The sequence below is a fragment of the Ciconia boyciana genome, chromosome 1 (genome assembly GCF_034638445.1).
Source record: "Ciconia boyciana chromosome 1, ASM3463844v1, whole genome shotgun sequence".
NCBI lineage: Eukaryota > Metazoa > Chordata > Aves > Ciconiiformes > Ciconiidae > Ciconia > Ciconia boyciana.
In genome coordinates, this window is record NC_132934.1 from 116532010 (window position 1) to 116558522 (window position 26513).

The 26513-nt window shown below is 47.2% G+C and overlaps 1 protein-coding gene and 1 non-coding gene across 10 annotated transcripts in view; one reads left to right on the top strand and one right to left on the bottom strand.

The window, feature by feature from the left end:
- The window catches only part of TIAM1 (TIAM Rac1 associated GEF 1), a 194133-nt gene that overhangs the window by 136479 nt on the left and 31141 nt on the right, over positions 1-26513 (bottom strand). For 7 of the 9 annotated variants that reach the window (XM_072845165.1, XM_072845147.1, XM_072845102.1 and 4 more), the window contains 2 exons: positions 21837-22052; positions 19287-19625 (listed from right to left, as the gene is read on the bottom strand). The exons of 1 other annotated variant lie outside the window; for it this stretch is intronic. The gene's annotated coding sequence lies outside the window, so the exon portion shown is untranslated. Of the gene's footprint in view, positions 1-19286; positions 19626-21836; positions 22053-26513 lie in introns of those variants that run through there. One more of the 9 variants, XM_072845111.1, reaches the window with a different exon arrangement.
- Positions 22029-22135, top strand: LOC140646761 (U6 spliceosomal RNA). The gene has a single exon (XR_012040565.1). It is a non-coding gene; the product is annotated as a U6 spliceosomal RNA (small nuclear RNA).

A 26513-nucleotide genomic window follows, 5' to 3' on the forward strand; every position in this document is an offset into this window, starting at 1 on the left:
ACTTAAATCCCAAGAGGAAGCACCTGCTTTCTGAATAGCTGCCCAATTAAAAGCCCGCCACTGTTTTATGCATCCGTAATTCAACGTGAATGGTCTTTTGCTAGTTGACAATATATCAGCTACGGCCAAAGAGCGATGCAGCTGAAAGAGAGAGGAGGGAGCTGCCAAGAGCAAACGGCCCGAATCCTGCAGCATCGCCCTGTGCAGCAGGTCTCAGATGAAAACTTCCTCGAGCTGGGGTTGCTCCACAAGGATCCCCCAAACTCTGCACAAGCTCCACCAACCACCCAGGAGGGATGCCAGGTCACCCCAGCAGTAGATTTGGGGCCTGAAACCACATCTCACGTGTACAGCCGCACCTCCGCTCTCCCAGCAACCCACCATGGTTTCCCACTCACAGAAATAAAGGCATCTCCCTTCGCTATACGGCAGGTCAAAGTAAGGCTCCAGTACACTGCAGGTAAAATAAGGCATCTTCCCATTTATTCACACCAGCACTGGCAGGGATGGGGAGGGGAAAACCGAAACAAAAAAACACAAAAAGGGGATTTTCATCAAAAAGTAAACAAAAATAAAAGCCAAGAACACGCAGGAATGATCAGCCTGCCTGCAGGATTAGCAACCACAACAACAAAAAGCAAGAAACAGTAGCAATCCCCTTAGCTGAACTAGAAGTAAAGCAGGCAGGCTTCCCATCACAGCCTGCTTGCCACCCAGGGCGGAAGGCAGCAAGGCTGGAGCAGAGGCTGGAGCAGAGGCTGGAGCAGAGGCAGCAGCTTCAAATATTCAGCTCTGGTCCCAATCCACCTTCACGTCAGCTAAGAGAGGGTCCCAGCAGTCGCTGCACCAGGACAAAGTCATTCGTCCATTTACCAAAAAGTCTTGTTTACCTTGTGTTGGTTGTCGCTTTCTCTCAGCACAGCCACGTTTTCAAGAAAGAAATGCTTTCCCTGTAAACAGGCAGAAACTCAGCTAAAAACAGGGTCCCCACACACACCTCATGGAGCAAGGAGGACTTGGCAGGAGAGGGACTGTGTCTATAAGGAGTTCAGGCAGGACCAGCAGATAAGCAACCTTTCTGGGAAATTTTATCTGTGTTACTACACGTGCACAAAAGGTATTATTTTGGAAGTCTTAAAACGTGCTGGCATGAATCCTAATGACGGGCAGAACTGTCGTTACACTACGATTAAAATCTGCGTCGATACCCAGGGCCGGGCTGGGCACTTCCCCTGTTTCCCACCGCCTCCGGAGGGGTGCGGAAAGCCCCAGGGAAAGGCTGCGCTGGCCTCGGTCCAGCACCCAGGTCGGCAGCAGCTTCGGACAGCTTCAGTCGCCACGTGCTCAGTGCAGACCAGCTCCTCGGGCACACTCACGCCAAACACCGGTGGCCCTCATGGAGCATGCGTGCCAAAATCCTTCTCCCGCCCCATAAAAGCCAGCCCCTGCCCTACCACAGACGTCTGCCCCGAAAGCAGCTCCCTCTGACATGAGGCATTTCCCTCCCTCGCCTGGCTAGGGGCTGAAGAGCACAAGTGACAGACACATGCACCATGAGCCAGACCAAGCCCAGCCCAGACTTTTATCCATCCAGGCCAGCAAGTCCCCAGGAGAAGCAGACCCCAGGTTTCCCAAACTAGAGAGCAAGAGCAACAAAAAGTCTGCCCCTCCTCCCCATCCTCGAGTCCCTCTTGCAACAAAACCAGGGTCGGAGGTAGCCCTCACCTTGTGCCTGCTGCCAAGCAAACATGCTGCAGGCAAGACAGGAGGTGTCCTGTAATTAAACACTGCATCGAAACGCTCACGTGTAAAGAGGACAAGTTAAGATTAGGCAGACAACCTCACTTCTGACATCTTCTAAGTTTAGCTTGCTTAAAATTGTAGCTTCAGTAATATGTATTTAACATAGATGCTGGGATGCGCAGTTTTTAATGTGTCTTTTGAAACGTCCACAGAAAAACAAATGAAAATGTTTTTTAAAAATTTTGAATTTTTCCATGTAAATTAACCAAAGTTCAGCTAAAAGATCTCTACAAACAGTTTCCTTACCTTTGTATTTTCTGTAAGAAAAATCTGTGATACCTGACTACATTGAGGTCAGAGAGCTCCTGTTTTCTCTCCCCAGGACTCCCCTCAATCGGAGCTCCAGCCTTCTTAGGGATCCGTTTTGTCTTATCTGCAAGGGCCTTTTCTTCTCTTTCGCTAATCTAGAAGCTCGTAGTGAAACCCAAGCATCCCCAACAACTACTGTAAATCCCCAGTCCTTTTTTCTGGTTTAAGAATGTCTGCAACAGTACGGTATCATCATAACAGCACTTATCCTTGAAAACATGTAACTCCAATTCAACAATCCTATTACATATGCTCCAAGCATTTGTACAGAAGAGGTTTAGCTCTTAGCTCTCCATTGCTTTATCTCTTTCCGTGTTTGCCAGTGCAGAAATTATCTCAGGCTATAGACAGGTCACGTCCAAATGCTCTTCCTATCTTGCTGCAAATCTGGAAAAAAAAGCAACCGTCATGTAGCTTGCACTACCCTGTCAAGCTTCCTAGCTCAGCTCTTAATAGCCACCCCTCTGAAGTGCAGTGGAAAGAGACAGCTATGTTATCTCCCTAGCATCCTGTCTCTAAGCAATACTATCAAAAAGACAACTTGTGCGATCAAGGGTCCGTCCATCCCCTCCCGAGGAGCGCAGGGCAGAGGGAACCCGTGTCACGCTCGTAAGGATCAGGGTCGCTTCAGAAGTGACGGCAGTACGAGCCTAACAAGCTGAAGGGCAAAGAGCCCATCTAGAGCGGAGCAGACAGAAGGGGAGCTCCCAAGAGCAGAGATGGCAAAAGGACAAAATGAGGGGAAAACAAGAAACACGGACACATGCACAGATGGAAAAACCCACCTTCTGTATTTCAGGTGACTTGCCCTAAAACTTGGGCCTGGGGTGGAAGGGTAAAACCACACCAGCATACCACACTGCTAGCAGGGGGAAATCATCCCGTCCTGCTCTCTTCTGCCTCTGATCCCCCCAATCCGCACGTACGTTCTTACCCATGGGCACTGCCAGCTGCCTGTGGCCCTTCCCGTGCGCGACACTACTCGTGCCAGCTCGCTGCTTTTGTCAGCAAATTGAGCCACCATGGAGCTGTCTCCATGTCTCAGCAACACACCCACCTCTTACCTAAAAAAAATATTAGAGTTAAAACACTTCTGTTTCATTTATTCCAACTGCACTGTTCCTACAGGCCTATCCTCCATGATATATGTATACATTTCTTGAATCATCATCTCCTACATCTAATGCTGAAACCCTGTTTTAAGGCTGTTTTGCCATTCACCTGCCAGGGATATCCTCTCTCTTTCACTGCGGTACCCCCTTCTGTGCTCTTGCCCAAGACCTGCCTCTTACCTCATCCCATTTTTTCCTCATATCACGCCTCCAACACATTCTTCACAACTCATAGTTTAGTCACTATTAGCAAGTCTAAACCCCGGCTATGCAGCATTTGCCAGCAAGACAGCTCTATCTCCGTGAGAACGTCAGCCCGGCTTTCTAAATACGCCGCTCTCAGCAGGTCTGACGCTGCAGCCCAGGGACAGCCCACGGAGCAGGCAGCGCTCTCGAGAAACTTGCCCTTTACGTACAAGTATTAATGTAACAGTGGCACTTACAGATGCTTTTGACTCATCTTGCAGCAGCTCCACTCGAGGAGCACTAACTGGAACGTACACTGAGAGGAAAGGAAGGATTAAGACAAATGGGATCCGCAAGGTGGTTTTGTCTGTGCCGATCACCCCACCAACTAAATACTGACAGTAATACTAAAACTGAAGGGCAGATGTCACTCAGAGCACACTTTCACTATTAGTTCAAACCAAGACCATGAACGGGGCAGCACGACCCAGGGCTGCACATTCCCACTGGCTCCTTCATGCCACCCGAGCATGGCTGCACCCACGTGTCAGTCAAATGGAGCTGCCCGAAAATGCATCTGATGAAACCAGGTCATTATTCAGCCACGTGGCCTGGGAGTGCTGCTACTGACACAAGCAAGGCAGTAGGAACACGGGGCCCGGCAAAGGAAGAGGTGGGATAATACGGTCCCCTTCAACAGCAACTCAGTCCTGGAACATTTAAAAAAAAAAAAAAAAAAAAAACAAACAATCACCCAGATGCTCAAGAAAGTAATTTTTTTTTATGGAAAGTAAGCCAAGAGAAACAGGGAGCAGGCTGCACTCGGCCCCAGCCATGCTCCCTCAACACCACCAACACTGCTCAGAACAGTTTCTTTTGTGTTTTTCCCAACCAGCCTCTAAGGCAGATTGCTGGTTTGGCTTCAGCACCTGTGGGGAACTTCTGATCTTGTCCTGTGAGCACAGCATCCCACCCCACAACAAGCCATTTCCATTAATCAAGCCAGAGTTTCACTAACAACGTTGTCCTACCAAAAATTTAAAAAAAGTCTACAAGGTGCCTGTTCTGCTGAGCTGCATCTTCTCTTCACCCTTGCAGGATCATGAACTCCTTTATCCGTGCTGTTTTGCTCTGCCCCCGCAGCTGGACCCCGAGGTGTGCCTTTCGCAGCCCCTCGCCCCTGACCCACCGCTTCCGACATCCATTTCTCATCCTCTTCCTCTCCTTCTCTCTCTTTCTCTTATCTGGCGCGTTCCCACCAGCCTACAAACCCAGCCTTTGTCCTCTCCTCCGAGCAGCACTGATCCCCGTGCCCTCTCCCCACCCCTGCTCCCCCCAGTCACCCGGGGCTATGAACTGCACTGCGGTATTCAAACACTGTAAAGTTTAGGAACATATAAAAGTCTCAGGAGGAAAAAGAAAAAAAATAGCCATTGCATGTATGCCGAGTGTTTTTATTAAAACACAGCTTATACCTGAACCCAGACACCAGCGATTGCAGATACAGTCCTCCTCCCCTCGCCTGGCTGCTGGCCACACACCACTGCTACGTCTGCTTTCCTCGTGCCCTCCTCTACACCTCCCAAGGTGACAGCCCTTCGCCGTCTGCTTCACCTACCGCCCAGCTCGCCCCACGCTGCCTGCCTTCCTCGTGGCTCCCACCAGCCGTCACCCTTCCCAACGTTGTTCCTCCAGCGTCTGCCTGCCTGCACGGCTCCGACTCCGAGGGGGCCTCCCGGCAGTACCGCAGCGCAGGCGTTGGACAACACGACAGCGACGGCAACAGCTATAAACCCTTTCACCGGATTCCTGCCTTGTTACCACATCGAAACGGCAGCTCCTCCGGCCAGCTCTGGCGTTACCGCAGGCACGCCGTGCACGCCAAACTGAGCACGCGTTTCCAGCACAGAAGTAATGCGGTGCCGGAGGGGCTCACCCAGGGGCACAGCAAACTGTCATCAAACGAGGCCGTGGTGAAAGAAGCCGAACATCTGAAGAGATACACTGCAACTTGAACTGAAGCATCGCAGGCCTCGGGGAGAAAGTATGTGACGTGCCGTGATTGCTGTCATGCAGAAGACCAGACTGGATCGGGGTCTTCACCTTTGGTTTCTGTTCTGCAAGCGATTCTCCAGAGCAAGAGCAGCCCTTGCAGAAATGCCTCCTGGCTGAACAAGCTCATCTGTGCTCACAGCAACATGAACTTGCTGTCACAGGTACCTCCGGCGGATCCCCTCTCAAAGGACATTCCCAAGGATTCCCAAAGAGCTGCAGGTGCAGATGATCATCACCAGGTGCAGACAGATGATCACCACCACTGTTCTGGCCTCGGTTTCTGTGAATCTACGTATCAAATAGATCAAACAGGGCAACCTCCTCTCTGCGTGCATTTCCAGCTTTGCCTTCAAATCAGCCTCTCTGATGTTACTGCTTCTCTTTCATTACTGCTCGTTTTGTCTCCTGGTCCTGTCCAGCTCTGGCCTTCTATTTCGCTGTTTGTTACATTGCCAACATCTCTTCCTCTGTGCCCATCCAGCCTTTCTCTTCCTTCAAACTCACTCTTTGTACCAGTTTCTCCAAAACCACCTTCTTTCAGTTCATGTTATTGCTTTCTTTATGATAGGGCTGTGAGATCTGAGTTTACACAGGGCTGAGCACACCCCTTCCAGACCAACGTGGCAAATAAATCCTCTCAGAACGTGTGCAACAGCAGCAAACAAGGTGGCAATATGCATGATGTTCCTGCACCAGATCACTGTTTACACACATGCACACACACAGAAAAATGCTTGTAAATGTTTTCCGAGAGGGAGGAGAGACCAGAGAGCTCTTCAACCTACACAGTTCTACAATTCTGTCATCTTTTTGCAAGCAAAATAATAAAGACTAGAACTGGAAACAGCACTGCCCACTTGACAGCACAGAGCAGAGGTCTCCTTCCTTCTCCCAGCTCTGCTGTAGTGCCACAGCGTGACCTTTGCTGTGACATTTCACTTCTCAAAAAACAAAAAAAAACACATTACAATTCATTCCCATTAAAGCTGAGATGACATCAAAGGTCGTCTTCTGCAATGCACCCAGTAATCTACCAATGAAAGCTGTGATGCAAGTAAGTAGATAATTGTGACTATGCTTAAGACTGAGGAACATCACTACAGTGTAACATATTCTATTGTATCACCTGAAAAAACCTTGTAAATATAAACCAACAGTAAAAGTCCTCACTGCTCAGAAAATTTTTCATACTTTCCCCTTCCTTCGGTCCTCTTTGAGAGGGTAAGGAGAGTTGACTAATGTAAATAAGCTATTTAAATGAGGCATTTTTGACAGTCTCCTGAAGAGACCAGAGCTGGCCATGACTAGCAGCCCACAAACCGGAGACGGGCAGACGGGCTGGAGGCTGAGCCCCCGGGCCCCAGCCCAGCCCGCAGCCGCAGGAGCAGAAGGACTGACGGCGGCCACCGGGGCCACCAGCATCACGGCAGTACCGAGCGCCACGGCTGCCTCTTTGGCACCGGGAAGGCAAAGGTGTCCTTACCAAACAGACCTGGCAAACTAAATTCAGGAACCCCTCTTGGCACCGGCCGAGACGTAGATGAGGACAAGGAGCTGTGAAGTTTGCTTTCCTGTAGAAAGCAAGTTTTACCATGGCAGAGAATTGCGGGCTCTGTCCTGTTTCAGGCCCAAAGGTGCCCATGCCTTCCACCAGCGTTTTCCAAAGGGACAATTTCGCCCCTAGAAGGTGGGGAGCTCTTCAGTTCGCACCAGTAAGAGGGAGATGATGTTTAGTTTGATAATGCAACTGTCAGTGGGATTTTGAAATGTCACTCCCACACCTAGCAGATGCAGTTGGCTCATTCCTCATTTTAGAAAAATGTACTGAATTCCTTTTGTAATTGATGCAAAATGTTTCAAAAGGCTGGAGCTTTATTTTGAAAAAAAAAAAAAAAAAACCCTCTCATTCCCTTTCAATTGAAAGGCATTTTAATTAATTCTCTTGAACATATTTAAACTGTTCTATCCTTTTTAAAGACGTTTTTGCAGGGACAAGCTATCTCCTTAAGTAAAACGCATATGGCACAGAGCTGAACTAAAAATGCCCAAAACCAACACAAAAGAGTGAGCTGACGTTTCAGGAAGGTAGATCCTCCACCTGTCATCATTCTTGGCCCTGACTTTGCCAAAACATACATCTGTGAATAACTTTGGAAGGATGACCAAGACAAATGTTTGTATAATGGGAGCTTGAAAACGTAACTTGTTTTTAAACAAGCATGTAAGGCAAATCACAACTGGAATGACAGTATAAAAAACAAGTGAGAGGAGACACCAAAATCCTGTGGGAGAAAGATGACATGAGTTCCAGTTAGTTTTGGTACCTTATCTTACAAGTGAGCTCACCCAATAATTTGTGTACCAAAACTAATCTATTAGATGAGCTGGGTTTTTTTTTTTTAGTATCAATTTTCAATCCATATAGAAATTGTCCCTTAAACACCACAAACCCACCTGCACTCTTCATATCCTCTTTACCCCTTCAAAAACTTCTTCTTCATCTTTGGACAAATGCACCTGGAAGAGGAGGAAAGCCCTACAAAACAGCCCCAGGTTTACTGAATCTTGAATCCAGGATACATGAAAATGTGGATGTGGAAAGAAAATTTATTCCTCAGTTAAAATTTCACTCGGAAATAAATCTTTGATTTGTATCCTGTAGCAACTAAATCTCCTCTCCCTGCAAGCCCTGACATTGAACTTCATGGAAATCGGACCAGGCTGCTAGGAAAACTGCTGTGACATTTTCTAAGGGCCCAAGATCTATATACCCATATGCTGGTCTTTAACTTCATCAGTTAAACACATTGGATTTGTTTCTTAAGGTCAGAACAACATTATTTACCCTCTGTTCCATCATGCAAAGTTTAAAACTGAACTCAATTGGTTTTGCTATTTGTCCTAAAACTAAGGCAATGATCACTTTATCATCAGCATTAAATTTAGCTTGTTCTTAAAACTCACCACAGTTCTCTAAATTGCTCTTCTGTTTTCACAGGGGGGGTTGGTTGAATTTTCTTCGAGAAAACTGGCTATATACAAATACATCAGTCCATGAAACGGTCGCCAACATTTGGTAGAGAAAGGAAGACAAACATACCCTGTACCAAATTCTGTGCAGTTGTTATCCTCCATTACACAAACACTTGGCAGGCTGTCATTATAAAATTTATGCACTAAAATTAGCACTCACAATTGCAATCAATTGCAACAATCAAGCGTAAGTAATTAAAAAAAAAAAAAAAAAGGTGAGCGTGGAAAACAATGTTACAGCACTGCAGTGGTTCCTCTATTTATTTATAATGATGTCCAATACAGTCTTTCTATCCATCATTCCTAAGGCTGCAAGCACACGACCTGTAAGCAGAGTAACTTCTCAACAAGAAGCTTCCTTCTGCAATGCCCCAGAACGTTTCCCTGTCCTTTCATTTTTGGCACTCTCTCCCCATCTTGAGGAAGGAGGCTGGGAAGGGACCCTACAAACTCTCCAGTGCAGAAGATGCCTGCCTCCATCTCCTCACACCCCAGCTTCATCCAGCACCTCTTGGGCTGCTTCACGTACGCATGCATGCACCCCCTTTTCCTTGCCCCTATTTCTGCAGACAAGTGACCTGGGCGCCGCTGCCCTCGCCGCCCTTCCTCGCCCAGGCCCCATCTGCACGGTGCTAAGAGAGGGGATGGTGCAGCTCCGCAGGACCCCCTCGGGGACACCCTGGCCCTGGCTCTATAGATTCTTCCCGGGGATGAATCCCATCTCTGGCGCTGGCTGTCGAGCAGCAGAGCACAGGGGCTTTCCAGGAGGGTAGGGAGGGACAGGTCCCCAAAGCAGCACCAGGGCTGCCTGTCACCGTAACAACTTGCAGAGCGGGGATGTGCACATCACCACTTTGAAAACACAGGCCTTAGTTTCTCGCTACGGTGTGGGAAGGGGTTAAGGGTTAAAATCCATCTTACCAACCAACAGCAAAGCATCAGGAACACTCCTCAAAAAGATTTGCATGACTGTGAATGACTTTAAGACAAGTACACAGTGACTCGGTTGATATGCATTTTTTTTATCATCCTCTTTGATGCAGATGGTATATACTGCGTATGGTGTGGTGCCAGAGCAGAACTCAGAGTTACAGGCAGCTTTGTACAGATTTTTCCCCCTTGAAACAACAACTCATGAAACTAGTAATAAATGTTATATTGTTTGGAACGAAAAGCAGATAACGTATATAAACTTCTGGAAACTAAACACATATGGCAAGAATACGCTAGAGAATATAGGCTACTCTAGAGAATACAAATAATGAAAAAACCCCTCTCCATGTAATTCAGTGTACATCTACATCTGATTGTCTCCCACATGCATACAAGCAAATCAATGTCTGGCATCCCACTTTAATCTGAGCAGTCCTCCATCTTCTATACTAACAATCTACATAACTTCTGGCCCCCAAGAACCTACATGTTGCATGTCAGCACACATTCAAACTGAATTACCTGCCACTGTTTTAATTCACTCTGGGTTTTGGGGGGTTTTTTTGTTTTTGTTTTTTTTTTTAAACAGGTCACAGCTGTATTATAAAGGAATAAAGATAGATAAATAAGCATATGCTATTAAACGAACATTTTAGTTTTCCAAAGAGAGGAGTAAGAAAAGCTTGCATGGTACAGTTTGATAAAATCAGAAGCAAAGCCCTCAGGTACTATACATTTGCCTCCCTTCCTCAGTTCCTAACAGCTCTTCTGACCCAGACCTGTCACATTGAAGAGAAAAACGAGCATGAACTCATCATTCTTTGTATCATCTAAAAGCTACTTACAGTGGTCAACGTGAAACAAATTAAGTCGTTTTGGACACAATAGAGAGCCCACCAGCACAAGTTTAAGAATTTTCCATGGACGTCACTTGGCCTTCGTCCAAGCCCGAAATGTCATTTCTCACTGACATCCTTTTGCACCATGAAATTCATGTTCACAATTCATATCAGATAAAGCCAAAGAGGCATCTCAGCAAAGCGTGCAGAGAACCAGCTGACTCTTCAGCAAAGTCTACCATAAAAAAAAAAGCGTATGGGCATGATAAAAAATGGATTTAGTATAATACTGGTTCATATGACACTAAATAGAAGCTGGTATCTAGCACATCTTGCCTTTATTTTACTTTTTCATTGAACGCACCTGTTCTTCACATTCAAGATGAGAGCTAAGCTGTTTAAACAGCCAAATTACTTTGCGAGCTATTTCCCTTAGCACACAAGCAAGCCCAGGCAAGAGAAACCATCCCTCCAAAACACAGCTTCTCCCCAAAGACAGTGCAGGGGGAAATTTGTAGAGTAAATACGCTCTGTGACTGCAGAACAAGCCTCACACTCAGTGTTTCAGCACAGTGTTATCCCATGATTGCTTTTTTCCTCCCCTTCTCTGAAATGCATGTAGCAATGGGTTCTACCGTCAAACTGAAAATCAGTTCGGCTTTTTTGCTCACAGACTGAGCCGCTCAGACTGAACCTGCAGGTTCAGGTTGCTGCGCCCCTCCACCCCTCCAGGCAAACCAGCCAGCATCAGAAGAAGGTGACTGTCAAAAATGATACCGGAAAACAAAGCTACAAAAATATTTTTTATATGAAAAGTCTTTCAGTTGAGGGATAAAAGTTTCTTTTCAAAGGAGAAGAGAAATCCCAGAAGACCCATCCATCCTGTGGCCATTCACCTGGGAGGATCAGACCTGTCTTGGGAAGAAGAGCAGGAACCTGAACCCAGGCTCCCGCTTCCCAGCCGAGCCCCTCGATCACTGCCAAGGCCATGCTCATCATTTGAGTCCAGAGCGGCTTCTTTACTCCCTCTCTGATTCAAATCCAGTTTTAAAGCCAAGCGTAATGAGAACATTCCTGAATTCTTCAAGTTTTCTAGGAGAGCATTTACATTTTCAATGCAACTGCAATTAAAAGTTATGCATAAAACGCAGGGTTGATGTCAAGTTATTTAAAATTCTTCATTTTGAGTTTGCATTAAGATTAAGAGGAAAAACAGCTAGGGAAAGGTTTTAAAAAATATATGAGCTGTAAGGGATAGTTTTAAATATAGCAAAAAAGGAGATGGCTAGAGGAAAGAATTTGGAGAAGAACTGAAGCTGATAATCAGGAAAGGGGAATATAACAACACACCAGACTGCAGAATGCCCTCCAAAAGCAATGAAAAGATAATCATTGCAAAAAGCATTGCCACAGCAGATAATAATCAGCAGCTGAACACATCTCTATAAATTCTCATGCTCCTGCAGTGCTACGGAAATGCAATTATATCCCAAATAGTGGAATTTTCTTAGATTGGAGAGATAGGGAAAAGAAAATGGCCGCACTCTGGAAGTATCTTAAAATATTTCCTGTGTTGACTAGTACGAAAACCAAATAGTAGCAGAGACTTATATACCCATGTTCCCAGAAGGGAAAGATCTTGTTAATTGGCCATCCCAGTCCTCAGCCTAGGAAGCGTGCTGCCAAGCTGCTCCAGGTACCAGGGGCAAAAGGTCCAAGAGCAGCCACTTAAGTAGATAACTTCAAACATGGCATGGCCAACCCAGGCACTACACGTCTTTCAAGATCAGGTGCTCGCTGAGCAGATGACTGTTCAGATAACAAGGTGTAAACAAAATCATATACATGGATACACAGAAGAAATACTTTGGCTTCAAAGGCATTTTTCTTCAGCATGTAAACATTGCAGGAATTTCTCTCGTGTCTCAAATAGCATTACTCTGCGCACAAAGTCAAGTCCACTCACGGCACAGTTTATTTTTGTCCGACCATTAGAAACAAAACGACAGCCTTTAACTATTCAGAGAGACTGCAGCACAACATCCTGAGGTTCAGAGACGCTCTGCAACGATGGGATAAGCTATTTTTGGAAATTTATCTGGTTGCTAGGGCAAATTCTTGTAATGATGCACACCATCCACCAAGCAGAATCTGGTTTGCAAGTCAGGAGAGGAGGAAAAATTAAGATGAGAGATGACTAACCACAGTAACGTGAGAAACCAAATTAAATGCCATGCTATACAGAAACATGGTTAGGGCTTCCATCAAGACTCAGCTGAACTCCTACATGAAACACGCCTGGTTGTTTTGAGCCAACGGAGCCTAGATCACAGGCTTGAAAGAAATTTCAAAAGGTTGTACAAGGCATCCTGTTGCCCCCAAGGCAGGATTAACTATATCTAAATAGTACCTTATGCAGAGCATTCCACTACTGAATCATAAGCATTTGTTCATACAACTCTCTTGTATCAATATTATTTGTCTTTTACACAAGGGAGTAAATGAGGCAGGCAGAAACGAAGCAGTTAGCCCTCAATTGCACACTAAGTCTCCTGCAAAATTAGGAAATCACTCCAAATGCTCAAAAAACCGCAAATAACCAATGGATCCGTTTTCTAGGAGCTGTACGCATGGATATCTTCTCATTTTCAAAAGTACTGGAGCCTCGGTTCGCATCAACCTGTAACACATCTGGATAGTCTTACGTATTTTATAAAAGACCATAACAGCTTTTCTATCCGCATTCTAAGCTTTCAGATCAAGAAATGTCTTTTGAAAGTTAACAGGGCAAAGACGGTAAAGAAAGAACAAAGGGAGGAGGGAGGGGGGTTATAAACTATTTTCCATTTTCTCCACGAACAGTGAAGAATGGAAACTGGCGTGCTAATGTTCAAAAACACCAGCTTTGGATGACGCAAACTGGAAAAGGTTGTGTAATTTATACCTTACTGCCACATCTTCTGGTCAGCTTTGCGCTGAACTCAACTGAGATGATAAGAAAGTGTGCAGATCAAGTTTAGGAAACCGCCATACTCTTCTTGGTAGCTGAGCGCTGTGCATGTCAGAAGAAAGCTTCTGTAATTAACACAGTATCTCCCTTACAACTGAGAAGAGAGAGCATTTAATTAGGCTTTCAACTGTTGAGAGGCTTACGTAATAATCTCACTTAGGCCTCACAGTCAAAGAAAAGTGCCTACCACGACTTGGTCGAACTGAGGTGCACCTCACTGGCAACAGACAGTACTCCCAACGCAACCTGGCGTTAAAACTGAGTTAGTGTGCTCTTTTCCTCCATTTTGACTTCCGAAATGAAAAGGTTCAAATCGATGAGAGATTTAAACATTGCAAAGACCATGAACTAAGTGAAATTCATTAAGCCACCAGACTTAAAACATTACTGCTGTAATCTGTAGGAGCGATGCTATGAGCAGAACGACCACCGAGGTGGAAGCCGAAACCTCTGCCACAGGCGACCGACGGACATCCAGCGGGGCAGACACCTCTGCCGCAGTCCTGGGCACGTTTCACAGGCCTCTGGTCAGCAGGGGTTGCAACTCTCTTCGCTGGAATAACCATGAAGCAGGCAACATACAAGACACTGATTTGTCCTTCTGTGCCAACACAGCGCACCCCCAGACCCCCGCCTTTACGAAAGAGCAGTTTTCAGATGAAGGTCCGTCTGACTCGTTTACCTTTGGGCTGCAGATTCCTCACGTACACGTGCGTGACATGGGGACCTCCTGCAAGGATCGTCCCTGCCCATAGAGCGGCACAGCCCCGGCAGAAGGCATAGATGCGGGGCTCCAAGGGACAGGCCAGCACACCAAACCAGGCAGCAAGCCCTCCTCGTTTCTACTGAACATGCAGAGCTTCAATGCCGCTCAGAGCTGAAGCGGCAGCCCTCCTTCTGCTCCTCCGCTCAGGAAACAAATCAGCTCTTACTCGATGCAGCGTTTGGGCAAGTAAAGATAAGGACCTAGCTGAACTATTCGGAGCTCAAACTGCACCTGCCTTCAAACCCTTATCAACCGTGACACCAAACACAAGGTTTTGTACTCTTCCAGCTGCCTCCCAAAAACCTCTTCAAATGGGACTGCTTTATATGTGGGATTTCCCTAGCCAGTCACAAAAATCTGGCAATTCTCCATATCCACAGTGCGTTCTGCTGTGTGAGCTCCAGCCGAGCCACTGGCACCACTCGGCGGCAAAGCACAAGCAAGAATAAGGTGCTCCCGAGTTTCTGCAGTGCTCCCAAGATACTTCTCAGGCCCTGTAAGGACCATACTGTGCACGTGGGTACACACATGCAGCAGTTCAAGAAACAGCCTTGTTCGCTTTAGGTACCGTTACAGAAGCTAATGCTTCTAAATAACTCGAGTTTGAAAAATGGGGCTTAAGTACCATTGAAACCTAAGATCATAAAGAGAAAAAGCACATGTGCACATGCTCCTAAGAAACCAAACAGCTTTTCAAAACAGGATTTCTCTGACATGCTCCTAAAGAAAGCTTTTTTACTTAAACCATCATCAACTGAAAGGCAGGAGAAAGACTTCAACAAATTTGTCAGTAAATACTCCCATTCTACACAGGTAAAAACACTGGCACAAAAGTAATCTAATAACTTGCTAAACTGGTAAAATGCCATTATAAATTACAATATATATGCACATGTGAAATTTGTATATGAGCATATACATGTATCACAACGTATACCTTTTTTTAAACAACTTCAGGAGAGAGTTTGGTCATACAATGACCTACCTGTACAGAAAAGACTAAAGGGGAAGATAATCTCTAACCCAAGTGAAATCCATCGCAGTCAGGAGACCCATCCTATTGACAAAGATCGGACAGGGAATGAGGAGACCCAGCTTTTATTTCCTGCAGCATCGCTTCCTTCTGGGCAGCCCCGCTACATCTCCCCAGGCCTCTGCTGCTCCTTCAGTCGTTGCCCTTACAGGCAGGCTGGCAGCTTATTTATGGAAAGGGCTGAGCTTTGCTATGGGTGTGAGCATTTACCCGCATTAAGGTCCTCATCTCCCTCCAAAGGTCCCTGCGGACAGATAAGCTGGCTTTTCTTCTCCGCTTCCCGCTGAAGGGAATATAGTTTAATAAATATTAGGAGGGAATCTGCCTGTAGCTTTACTAGACTGCATAAATGGTTAAAATTTTCCTAGAGCAGCAGGAAGCTTGTGGGGAGGACACAAAACGCACAGCTGCACAAATGAAAGATTAGGGAAGGAGGATGGAAGGTACCAGGAGGTCTGAAATATTTTTGGTGAGATACATATACAGGCTCACTCAGTCTCCTGACAAGTATTCTGATTTTAAAAGGCGTTTTAATCTGCCTTAGATCTATATAAACAAAGATCATAGAAACAATTGTATATAGCAGCCTGGGAAAGAGGAATACCAGTATCATCTTTCACTTTGTAGCTTTACGTTGGAGAGGAGCGAGGAGAAGGAAAGAGGGAAGTAAAGTAACCATGCTCAGCATCACTGCTCGACATGAACAGGCCTGTTTCTTTTGTTACTTTGGGCCATCAGGATAATTAAATCCTTTATAATAGCCACTGATCCGCATCAGACAGCGCGTATAACTGTGAGCCAAGTTCTCTAAGTTGCACAAAAGAGCTGTTACGTATTGCAAAATAGCCTCTGCGCCTTGCTCGGAGCTTTCGGGACAGATTCTGGCGCCGCTATTTCAGCGGCACTGTACCACGCCAATCGGCCAGACTGACGGACAGCCTCAGCCCACGCCGGCCACGGAGCCCCGCACATGGAGGTCCGGTGCCTTTTTGGGAGCGAGGTGGTACCCCAGTGTCTGAGGTACAGCCTGCCCCGTGCCGCCTGGGGAACTCCGCGGTTCAACCACAGCTCGGACGCCGCACGCGTTTTTGGAAGAGCGGCAGAGTTGATGGAAAGGTCAGTCTGAGCCGCTGCATTTCTGTTTCCACCCCTCCTCCTCCAACTGCAGAGTTTCTAAATTAATCTGGGTCTTTAGGCTTGTCGGCTTTTGTTGCCATTTCTTAAAGAAAAGCCCAGCTTTCACGCTACAAACTACAGGGCTGAAGTCCCCAGACAAGTTTAGTAAGTGCTTTCTGCAATTCGCCTTTGCCCTTATTCATCCAAGTGTACTCCCTTAAGTGTCTCCTACAAATCTAAGATAGGAAACGCGCTTAGTTTCTTCCTTATTTTCCCCTCCCTGCAATGTTTTAATCAAAACGCGCCAGCCAGCTACATCCAGCAGACACAGGGCGGATGGGAACAGCACCGCTTTGTACAGATTGCACTCGAGAAGTCACATCAGCGGGGTGCAGCCTGAACCAATACCCACCCCCCCCTCAAATCCTGACCTCTGCTACTCAGAGGTCTCTGACTTGGGGATGCCAGAGGGCAAGAAATCCTGCTTCTGTGCAACAAGACATTGTTAAAGGGAAAATTCCTTTTCTAAATCCTTGACAAGGAGATCTGTGTACGTATGGCCCACAGCAGAAATAATCCTATGCCTGCTAAAATCAAAGAGGAATTTACTGACCAGCTCTCACACACTGCAGGGACCGAGCCAAAGCCTAGAAACTTGCACTGGCTGCCCTGTGACAATGTAACACCTTTTCTATTTTAGTTTCACTTAAGTACAGGAGGGGGGGAAAAAAAAATTAGTAAAAATGTGTTTAACTAATAACTGGAAACTTTCTGTTAAACTAATCAGAGCGCTATACTTGGGTAGGGGTGTGCTGCGGCTTCCTAGAACGCAGTAACCAACCAAACATAACCCACCATCGGCTCCTGGCAGGATCAGCTGCTCGGCTGCAACAGCACGCATCTGTTAGCGCTGGCAATTTACAACTGGAAAGTATTAGGGAGGGCTGATTAATTGCTACAATATGAAATTTCCATGCCTTCATTTTACATTAGCGGCTTCGCAGTTAGCAAAAACCCAAGGGAAAACCAGAAAAGGAGGGAGGTGGTGGGGAGGAGAAAGCAGCCCCTCTCAGACACGTCCAGGGCCAGGAACATCCTTGGAGGATGCTCCCTTTTCAGCAGGGCTTCAGCTTTCATCAGAAACAAACGAGGCCTCCACGCTTTCAGGCTACGCAGAAAACGGCACGGGTGGGAGCTGACACAGCGACGTCCTCCAGAGCCCCCAGACAGCCCCAGTGCTCCTCTCTGCCATGGGGAGGCTGGCAGGGCTGGTGGCCCGGGGGCATGCGGCACTGCAGAGGGACCACAACGGCCACCAGATGGATGGAGGCAACACCATCCATCCTCCTTCCCCACCTCCCTCCTCTTCTTCCCCCCCCCTCCCCAAAAAGGAGACGTGAGGGTTACACAGCGACTCCAAGGCTGCTAACCTCTTGCTTCGCACCCCCCTCCCCGCCCAGCCCCCAGTGCCACACGTAGGGACCAGCCACCTTAAAAAATGGAGACCGTCAAGAGCCACCTTCGCCTTAGCAGAGCGCAGGAGCACACCAAAGCACACGCACCTAAACAGGCATGGGGGCCAGTGACACCCATGGGAAAACCCCAAATCCTCTGTCAGAGGGCAAGCTCACCACCAGCCCAAGGCGCAGGGATGCACTGCACAGAGACGCCGGTGTCACAGGCTTCCCGCCGAGATGCTGGGGTCCGACCTGTAAGCATGGGGGCAATTTGCACCCGCTGCCAAAGCGAGAAGTAGGAAACCCCACCACGTCTTGCTCCCTGGATGCAGCAAAGCAAGACAACGGCTTTTTTGTCGTCTCCCCTGCATCCCTTCCTCTCCCCTCCGCACGCAGGCAGCGGGCTTATTTCCAACACGCTTTGCGATACGAACTCAGACGAACAAAAGAACAAAAACTCTCGCCCCCTCCCTCTGGAGGAGAGGGGAAAATTCAGAGTTCGGTCTGTCACTCCGCTGCTAGCTGGCACCGCTGCTGCCGGTGCCACACGGGCCGCCGAGCGCCGGGTAATTTCACACGCCATATGTGCAGCAATCGGGAAGCGCTGAGAGCACAGGGCTGGAGGAGCAGCCGCTGCCTGCAAATCAGTGGTGCTCCAGGGAGGCAGAAGCAGCAAAACAACGTCCACAAGCAACCTGTCACATGCAGTCTTTCCAAGGTGACATAATGCCCCTGGACATGCTCCCAGTCCAACGTGAAAGGCGCATGGACACAGGGCACACTTCGGCATCACCCAGCTGCACGTGCAGCGCCACAGACAGTGATAAACCCAAAACGCGGCATCCACCCCTACCACCACACGACCCACAGGCAGGGATTTGGGGGCCAGCATGCCACGCAGTGACAGGCAAGGTCAGGGCAGCAGACCCAAGGGCACTGCACACACGGCTGGTTGCGTGCCATGCACCCAGCTGAGCCCAGCGGCTCTGCCCTGTCCCCCCAGCCTACTGCCGTACTCGTGGGATCTCTGCCTCTGGCTGGAAAACCCACCGGCACGTTTCCAGGATTGCCACTGACAGGGACCCACACCAGGCAGGAGAGCAGGGTGCAGGGAGAAGAGTCCTCGGCAGTGGTCAGTGATGCACACACCGGGTGCGAGAGATGAGCATCTTCTTGCCTGGGAAGAGAAATCCCCTCCTTGCAAGGAGCTCCACCGGTAGGAATTCAGTGCTGCCAAGCTTCAGGCATCAAAACCTTGAGGTCTACTTCACACCTGGGGTTTTCCAAGGTTTTTTGGTTTGTTTGGTTGGTTGGTTTTGTTTGGTTTTTTAACAGCTGCTGTGTCCATGTGACAAATTTTAAGCAATTGAGACTCAAATCCTCATAATTATAAAGAGGCACAGAAATGAGGAAGGGGGACGGGACACACGACACGACAGACACCCACCCACTTCAACTATAAAAACCTAAGAGGTAGAACAGCACAGAAGTTCTTGTCCCAGAAGTAGCAAAGCTTTATTTTTTTTATTTCTTGAAAACACCTCAGTCACTTCACTTTTTCTTCACAGTGAAGAAAAAAAAAAAAAAAACAACAAACTTTTAAAAACATGATCTGATACATCATTTGTACTCACCTTGGCAAGATCTCTTATTTTTCAAAGGTCTAATAGCTTCTATGTGAATACAGCAGCTCCAGAAAGAGAGAGTTCGACAGTACTATCTGCAGAGAGATACCTTGAAAGCAGAGCGTCCGAGTTTTTCTCTGTGTAGTCCCATTAACAGATTTTGGCCTTCACCGTTCCTCCACTTGGCTTCTCCTTAGCAGAAGGGTCTGGAGACGAGTCGTGGGGCAACTCTGGGACACGAGAAGCCTTCTCTGGAGAGCTGGGCTCCGGCAATCAGGGGTGCAGGGCTGATGCACCAAATGGCTGCGCCCCGCATCGAGCCTCGCCGTCAGGTACCAGCACGCTCCCCTGCGCAAAGAGCAAACACAGAGCTGACAAGTGCAGCCTTCAGCTATGGTACGGCATTTTGCTTGTGTTTTATGTAACCATTTATGACTGTTATTCAATTATGAAGGAGAGCTTACCATGGAAACTGCAAGGAGGTGTTTTGTTTAAGATACAGAGCACACTTTTTAAGTAAGAGCTGTTCATCTCTAATATGCAAACATCTGAATTGCATTCAAGGTTTCACATTTAGACGCGTTTCCCAGAAGACGGCCAGACCTGCTTGGAGGCTGTGCAGCGCACAGCACGCTTTAAAACAAAGAATTTTTAAATTTTTCCTTCCTAAAGCTAAAAAGCCAGGTGAAACGAAGGAATGGATCCGCTCCTTTACGCAGCCATTGTAGGGTCCGGCAGGAAATGCCATTTTCCGCTGAGGCCCCATGGGACCGTAGCGGCTTAGCAGGCTGCCAGCATACATCAGCCCCTCAAACTGCTAAGCCTCAGGGACCGGTCCCAATCCTGTACGGCCCACAGTCAGTCGGTAAGTGACCCAGTAATCCAATTAGGCAGCAACACAGGCTGTCTAAAGAAATAAAACAAAAGGGAATGGGGAAGGGAAAAGTAACAGGAAAGAAATTATACCCAAAGCAAAGCATCTCCTCATTATTCCCCTAATCTGCAGCTGCGAGCAGGAGCTTAGCTGGGTCCCCAGTGCCTGGGAGAGGGGGAGAACAACCTACGGAAAGCCCAGCTCACATTCCAGCCTGGAAACCCCTCATCACCAAACACAAGAGCTGCTCGCTGGGTGTATGGAAGATCAGGCAGCAAAGAGACAGTCCCTTCTAGCCAGCCTGGTGGGTAAAGCTTGGCGTGATTTCTCCAACCTGTTCTAGCTATTCAAAGTGCTTCTCTGGCTTTTGTCATACCACATTCAGCCATTGACAGGTATTCTGAGTGCATTATCCAGAAAACCACGTGGCTGCAAAGGGACAGGGGAGGGACACCAAGATTATGCCTTCTGAACACAGCTGGGTGGCTCCCACGAGCGCTCCCTCAAGGTGCCCACCCCTGGCTGCCCAACCCCAAAGAGTACCCCATGCTTTTCAGAGGATGCCCCACATCTAGCATGAGCATGAACAAGCACACCAGAAGCCACCCATTCAGCTTTAAAGGTCAGACCCCCTGGGAAGAGAACGGAAACGCAATTTCACAAGGCACTGTGAAAAACACAACTGCAAAAAGGGGATTTCTGGTTAAAACAAATGTTTAAACTGCAGGTGGTTTCCACACACCTAAGAAATGAGCACAGCCAAAGCTTTAAAAACATATTTTAAGCAACTTCCTAGCTGAGCGCCAGCTTCCACTGGGCCGTAAGACAACTACAACTCAAACACAAAGCAAGAGATCTCAGCCGCCGATGGATTTGTTCATGGGTGTGAAAGCTCAAAAGCACGAAAACTATCACATCAGCTTCTATGCTGGAGGCCCAAACAAGGGCATTACCCAGGGTTTTGGAAAACAACAAAATGAAAGAAAAAAAAATAGCCTTATAAATGCCATTGCCTGGAAAATTAGCATTTTTAATAGGAAAGTAACCATAAGGCTTGTTTTATATGATGATAACTATCAGCATTCTGCAAAATAAACACATTTAGATGTCCGACCATAACAAGCATTTCAAGAAGTAATGGTCTTTAAGTGTCAGAAAAGACATAATTAAGCTGAATATTGAGAAGAGCTTCACAGCTGTGAGTACAGTTAATCAATGAAATGGGTACTCGGAAAAGCCAGTGATGGTCCACATCAGCTTTCAGTCCTATATTCTTGGGTTCAAGAAGAATGTAATTAATACCCCACTGAAGGTGATGGAGACCAGCCTTGTGAACCTCGATGTGGACAGTAACCAGCCAGTAACCCACTGCCTGTGAAGCCTTTTGGGGAGCTGCTGTGCTGTAACCCTGCTGGGGACGGGGAAAGTTAATTCACAGGTGAGATGATTTTATGTCATTTATAGGAAGAAGGATTGCTGATAGGAAGTTGGTGATGGTGTGTTCAGCACTGACATAGTGCACAGTGGCACAGCAGTCACAGTACAAATCCTTGGGCTCCTCCTTAATAAGAGGAAATGTAATGTTCCACAAGAAGAAGTGTTATGCTACTGTGTTTTAGCTATGAATGCCTTGGTCTTCAGAGCATTCACCGTGAGCCTATAATGTTTTGGCCACAGTTACACACCTTAATTGCTTGATCTCCTGGTTTTACGAACGCTGGTCTTGTGGCAGCAAATTGATCAAACTCTGAGGTTTCACTTTCTGCATGGTGGTTAAGCTGACGGAGCGAGCCACAGACGAGCTTCTGGCATCTGAGCAGGTCTGCTAATTTGGGGTTGTTGGAAAGGGACAGGAGACATCCAATGGACATCCAATTGTGCTTGCTTTGGCAGCATGTATACTAGAATTGGAATGATAGAGAGAAGATTAGCATGGCCACTGTGCAAGGATGACTCACAAATCCATGAAGCGTTCCATGTTTTAGGGAAGTGGTCACAGCACCAAGCCTGTCAGAGTTCAAGGAGCATCTGGATGATGGTCTTAGTCAAATGGTTTAGTGTTAGGTAGTCCTGCGAGGAGTAGGGAGTTGGACTCGATGATCCTTATGGGATCCAACTTGAGATATTCTATGATTCTATGATTATATGATGATAACTATCAGCATGTCAGGTTTTTTTTTAATGGTTTCTCCATTATCGTAACAAAAGCGTGCTGAGCATCTTGGTTGAACCGCAGGAGTTAAAAATGCATAACAACCCGACTTCTCAGAGATAATTTTGCAAACAAGAAGCGATGAGGATGCGCTTCTCCTACCACTGATTTCTTTTATGAATAACTTTAACAGCCCTTTAAGTCTGCAGAGAGATCCAGTTATTTTAGCAAGATGGACCTGCAATCCAAGATCAAAGTTTGAAAGCAAGATAGGTTAAGGAGCTGGGCATCCACCTCTGGCTTAGAAAAATCCTTCTCCTGAATATTATCATAAAGGACTCACTTTTGCTCTGTATTCTGACACACTACACTGCACAGCATCACCTATCAATGAAGCAATGCCTCTTGGTAGCTGTTTGCCATGCTACCAAAACCTTGGCTGAGCATGGCCAGGCCCCGTTTTGAGACAGAGCGGCTCCTGCACTGGTCCAGCTCCTACACCACGGGCTCCCCTGGACAAGAGAAGACCCAGGGGCAGCCAAATTGCCCTTCCCAGCTGAGGCCAGACATGGAGCAGCTGAAGCCCATGCCTGCCCAGCCACAGACCAGTTTTTCCACCCCAAGGGTGCCCCAGCACAGGGTACAGCCCCGGGGGCTCCTCTGTGCCCCAGCATGAGGGGTTGCCCAGCAGAAACAGAGGCAGCACCAGCCTCCCACACAACGGGGAGCACAGGCCCCGGCACACTAGGTGGCCCCAAAAAGTGCTCCCACATGTCCCCCACTGTGGGCAGCCGCGGGCAGGGAGGGACAAGGAGCTTGGGACCCGAGCAAGCACATCTCGAACGCTCTGGGTTCGCCCGAGCTGCTGGGCAGTGTTCATGCCGTCGGCTACACGGGTCTAGGGAGTGACCAATTCTGCAGCGAACAAAATATTTTTCTGCCCTCTCCATGGACTATTAGCAACGCAAGCCTGAAATGTCAAAAACCGACTCTTAATTACCAAAGTCAGTACTTAATGACTCCAATTATATTTCCACTGATTTCTGAAAATTGGATTCTCCACTACACTTGCTGTGTTTAAATTAGTTTCTTACCTCATTCATGGTAATTATACTTTGACAAACCAAATTAAAATACAGTTGAGATTTCTAAAATCCTACTTAAAAATAGTGGGGATTCAGAACAGAAAATTTCTTAAGCCTACCGCCACCTACATTTTTCATCGCACTCCCTTCAGGGCACAGGAATGCAGAGGGTTAAAAGGTGAGAGAGATACAAAGGACAGTATTTTGTTAAAATGCTGTAGAAACAGTGTTTTAGTAGTAGGAAACAGTGTTTTAGTTCCATGATAGAAACTCACTGTCTTATCCCTCCCATATCACAGAAATTAGCTTCTTTTATCCTAAAAGCCAACAAAAGTTACTCTTCTCAGGCTCACCATCACCAGTACCGCAGAGGACTCCAGCTATGAGGAGATTCACATGTGCATTTATCAGGAGGGAATACATTTCTCACTTACAACTAACAGCTCTCTGTATCTAACCTGCATGCTGAGACACCAGTATCTAGACCTACCACCGAAACATGCCAATACAACAAGCATGGCTTCTGCAAGACACAGTTACACCCATTTGGCGATGCCTACCCTTTATTGGGGAATTATTTTCACGTTCCTGCTCATAATCAGAAATGGAAAAGGACAAGAGTAGGCAGCATATTTGCAAGAAACTAAGCACCAATGGAAAGAATCCATAAAAACATAGTATTTTAGGGAAAGCCTCTACATGTATTTACTTCATATGATATGGAGAGAGCAGTGATTTCTCCAAAGAGGATGTCCCTCCATACATTCTTCTCCCAAAAGAGGAAGGAAAAGCCACTGACAGCCCTTAATCCCTTTGCCAATCTCAAAGCTCAAACATCCGAAGTGCATACCCTTACATTGCAGCAGCCTGGCAATAGCCGCGGGAGCTGTCGAGTATCCACAGTAACTATGGCAAAGCCAAGGTACCCGTGCCGGCACTGCAGGCAGCATCACAGCCCCAGCAATACCGTCACAGGAGTGTGTCTCAGCACCTGGACAAATTAATCCTAATCCCTGCAGGACCACGGCCGTTTCGGGAGCCAGCTACCTGGCACTGCATCTCAAAGCACAGGCAGGCATTACACTGGCTGGGAGGTTAGTACACTGAGCAACCAAGCCAGCCCCAAAGTTAGCTGACGGTAAATTAAAAAAAAAAAAGTTTCAGGTTTCTGAGGGATCACAACTGCCCCAAAGGAGCAACGACGACAAGTCTGAAGCAGTTTGGACCAATGTGGCATGCCATCCTTGAGCTCCTTATGGCAAAGGGGTAAGGGAGAGCCCCCACCAGCTCACTACAGCTAGAGAGAAATACATAGCAAACCACCTGCACATGTTCAACATGTTTAGTGCTAATTCAAGAGGCAAGGGTATACAGATTTACAGGGCCACGTTTTCACTTCGGTATAGGGATATAATATGCCACTATCACAGCTACTTCTTGCAATAATACCTTTTCATTATGTTTGTTTCTGCGATATTTTTATTCTCATCTTTCACAGATACCCGTGACTCAGCAGCGGTTGTTGAATTTTATGTTCACATATGGTTTAAAGAGGTGGCTGTTTAATGTTCCCTGTATGTAAATAACTACATGCTGTTTCAGTCCCTGCTGTGCAAGTGAAGGAATGATTAGATTATAAATCTTGAATACAGAAATACGTCAAGTTGGTTTTCATCTACAGATCTATTAGAAAATGTAATGCAGAGTAAGCTCTATCTTCCCCTTTACCCACAAATTCCTACTGCTTTTAATGAGCACATAAAGCAGCCAGCAACAGGCAAAAATAGCCCAAAAAGCAGGACTCCAGGAGAGCAGCCAGTAGCCTGGGTGCAGCCCTCTCCTAGGCATCCCTCTGCCTGGAGGCAGCCAGGGCTTTCAGCACTGCTGGTGCAAAGCCAAGTCAGACGGGTGATACCGAGGGGGACCACTTGCTGAGGATGCCTGGGGAGCCCCCCACAGCCCCCTCCCATGGCACAGCAGAGAGCAGGGAGCAACAGATCTGGGCCTGGGGAAAGGCCGTGTGGGATAACACAGCAACTCCTGCCACCAGCCATACCAGTGCCCCACATGAGCAGGAGCCACCACACAGGGAGATGGCTTCACCACCAGCAAAAAGTGACCACAGGACAACACGTGCAAACAGCAGCACAGCACAGTAGGAACCAGCAGAGGCAAACACCTGCATTTTAAATGATTCTGCTTTTACTCTATTTGTGGCATAACCCTAGTGCTGCTACTAGAAACGAACACACATTTTTTTCCCTGTAATTTATCATCTTTTTAATATGGCTGACAGCATTAATTTCAAATCAAAGCTCCCATGCCAAGCACATTAAAACCATTTTTATTTTTCAAAAGTGAATGCCATGAGAGCCAGAAGCAACATTAACATAACCACTAACACTTCCAGCTTGTTCGGTATCAGAAACCAGCACATAGAATAATCTTTTGAACTTTCCAAGGTGGAGAAACACTCTTTAAGTAAATAAAGAGGAGATATGTAATTCATTGTTCAGTCGGTCTCCCTTCCTTGCTGAGCCACGACAGACCACAGGAAATGCTCTTGCTCCCTGCCACCCCCAGCCCTGATGCTCCCAGGCCTTTCAGTGCAAGGGAAGAAAGGCAGAAAGCTCATTCCAGCTACCGAGCAAGCATCCTATAGCCGCAGGTAAATGGGCAGCAGACCTTTCATCACAAGCACCCCCAGGCAGCCCACGCTGCAAGCCCCCCCACAAAGCGCTCCCCCAAGCGCTTCTGCTTCTACTGCAGAAGATGGAAAGCCTTAATAAACTATGATGTACCACTGAAAGCAAGCAGAAAACATGGCAGGCAGCAGCATCTGATTTCTTTCCAATAAAGAGGGAGTTTGTTGGGTTACAACTCCTGTCTCATCCTAGGAGGCTGAGCACACAACTGGCTGCTGTGCACGGGCACAGGACAGTGAGCAGTGGTCACTGCCAACTCGATCCAGCAACAAAACTGCCTGAGTGTATCGGTACCACCACGAACAGGCACAAGCACTCACCATGCAACCACCTGCCTCGGGGGAGGTGGGTGTAGAAATCAGTCTCTGGTGGCAAACAAACAAGCAAAACCAGGAAAAGCCTCAGAAGGCAGAAATTAAG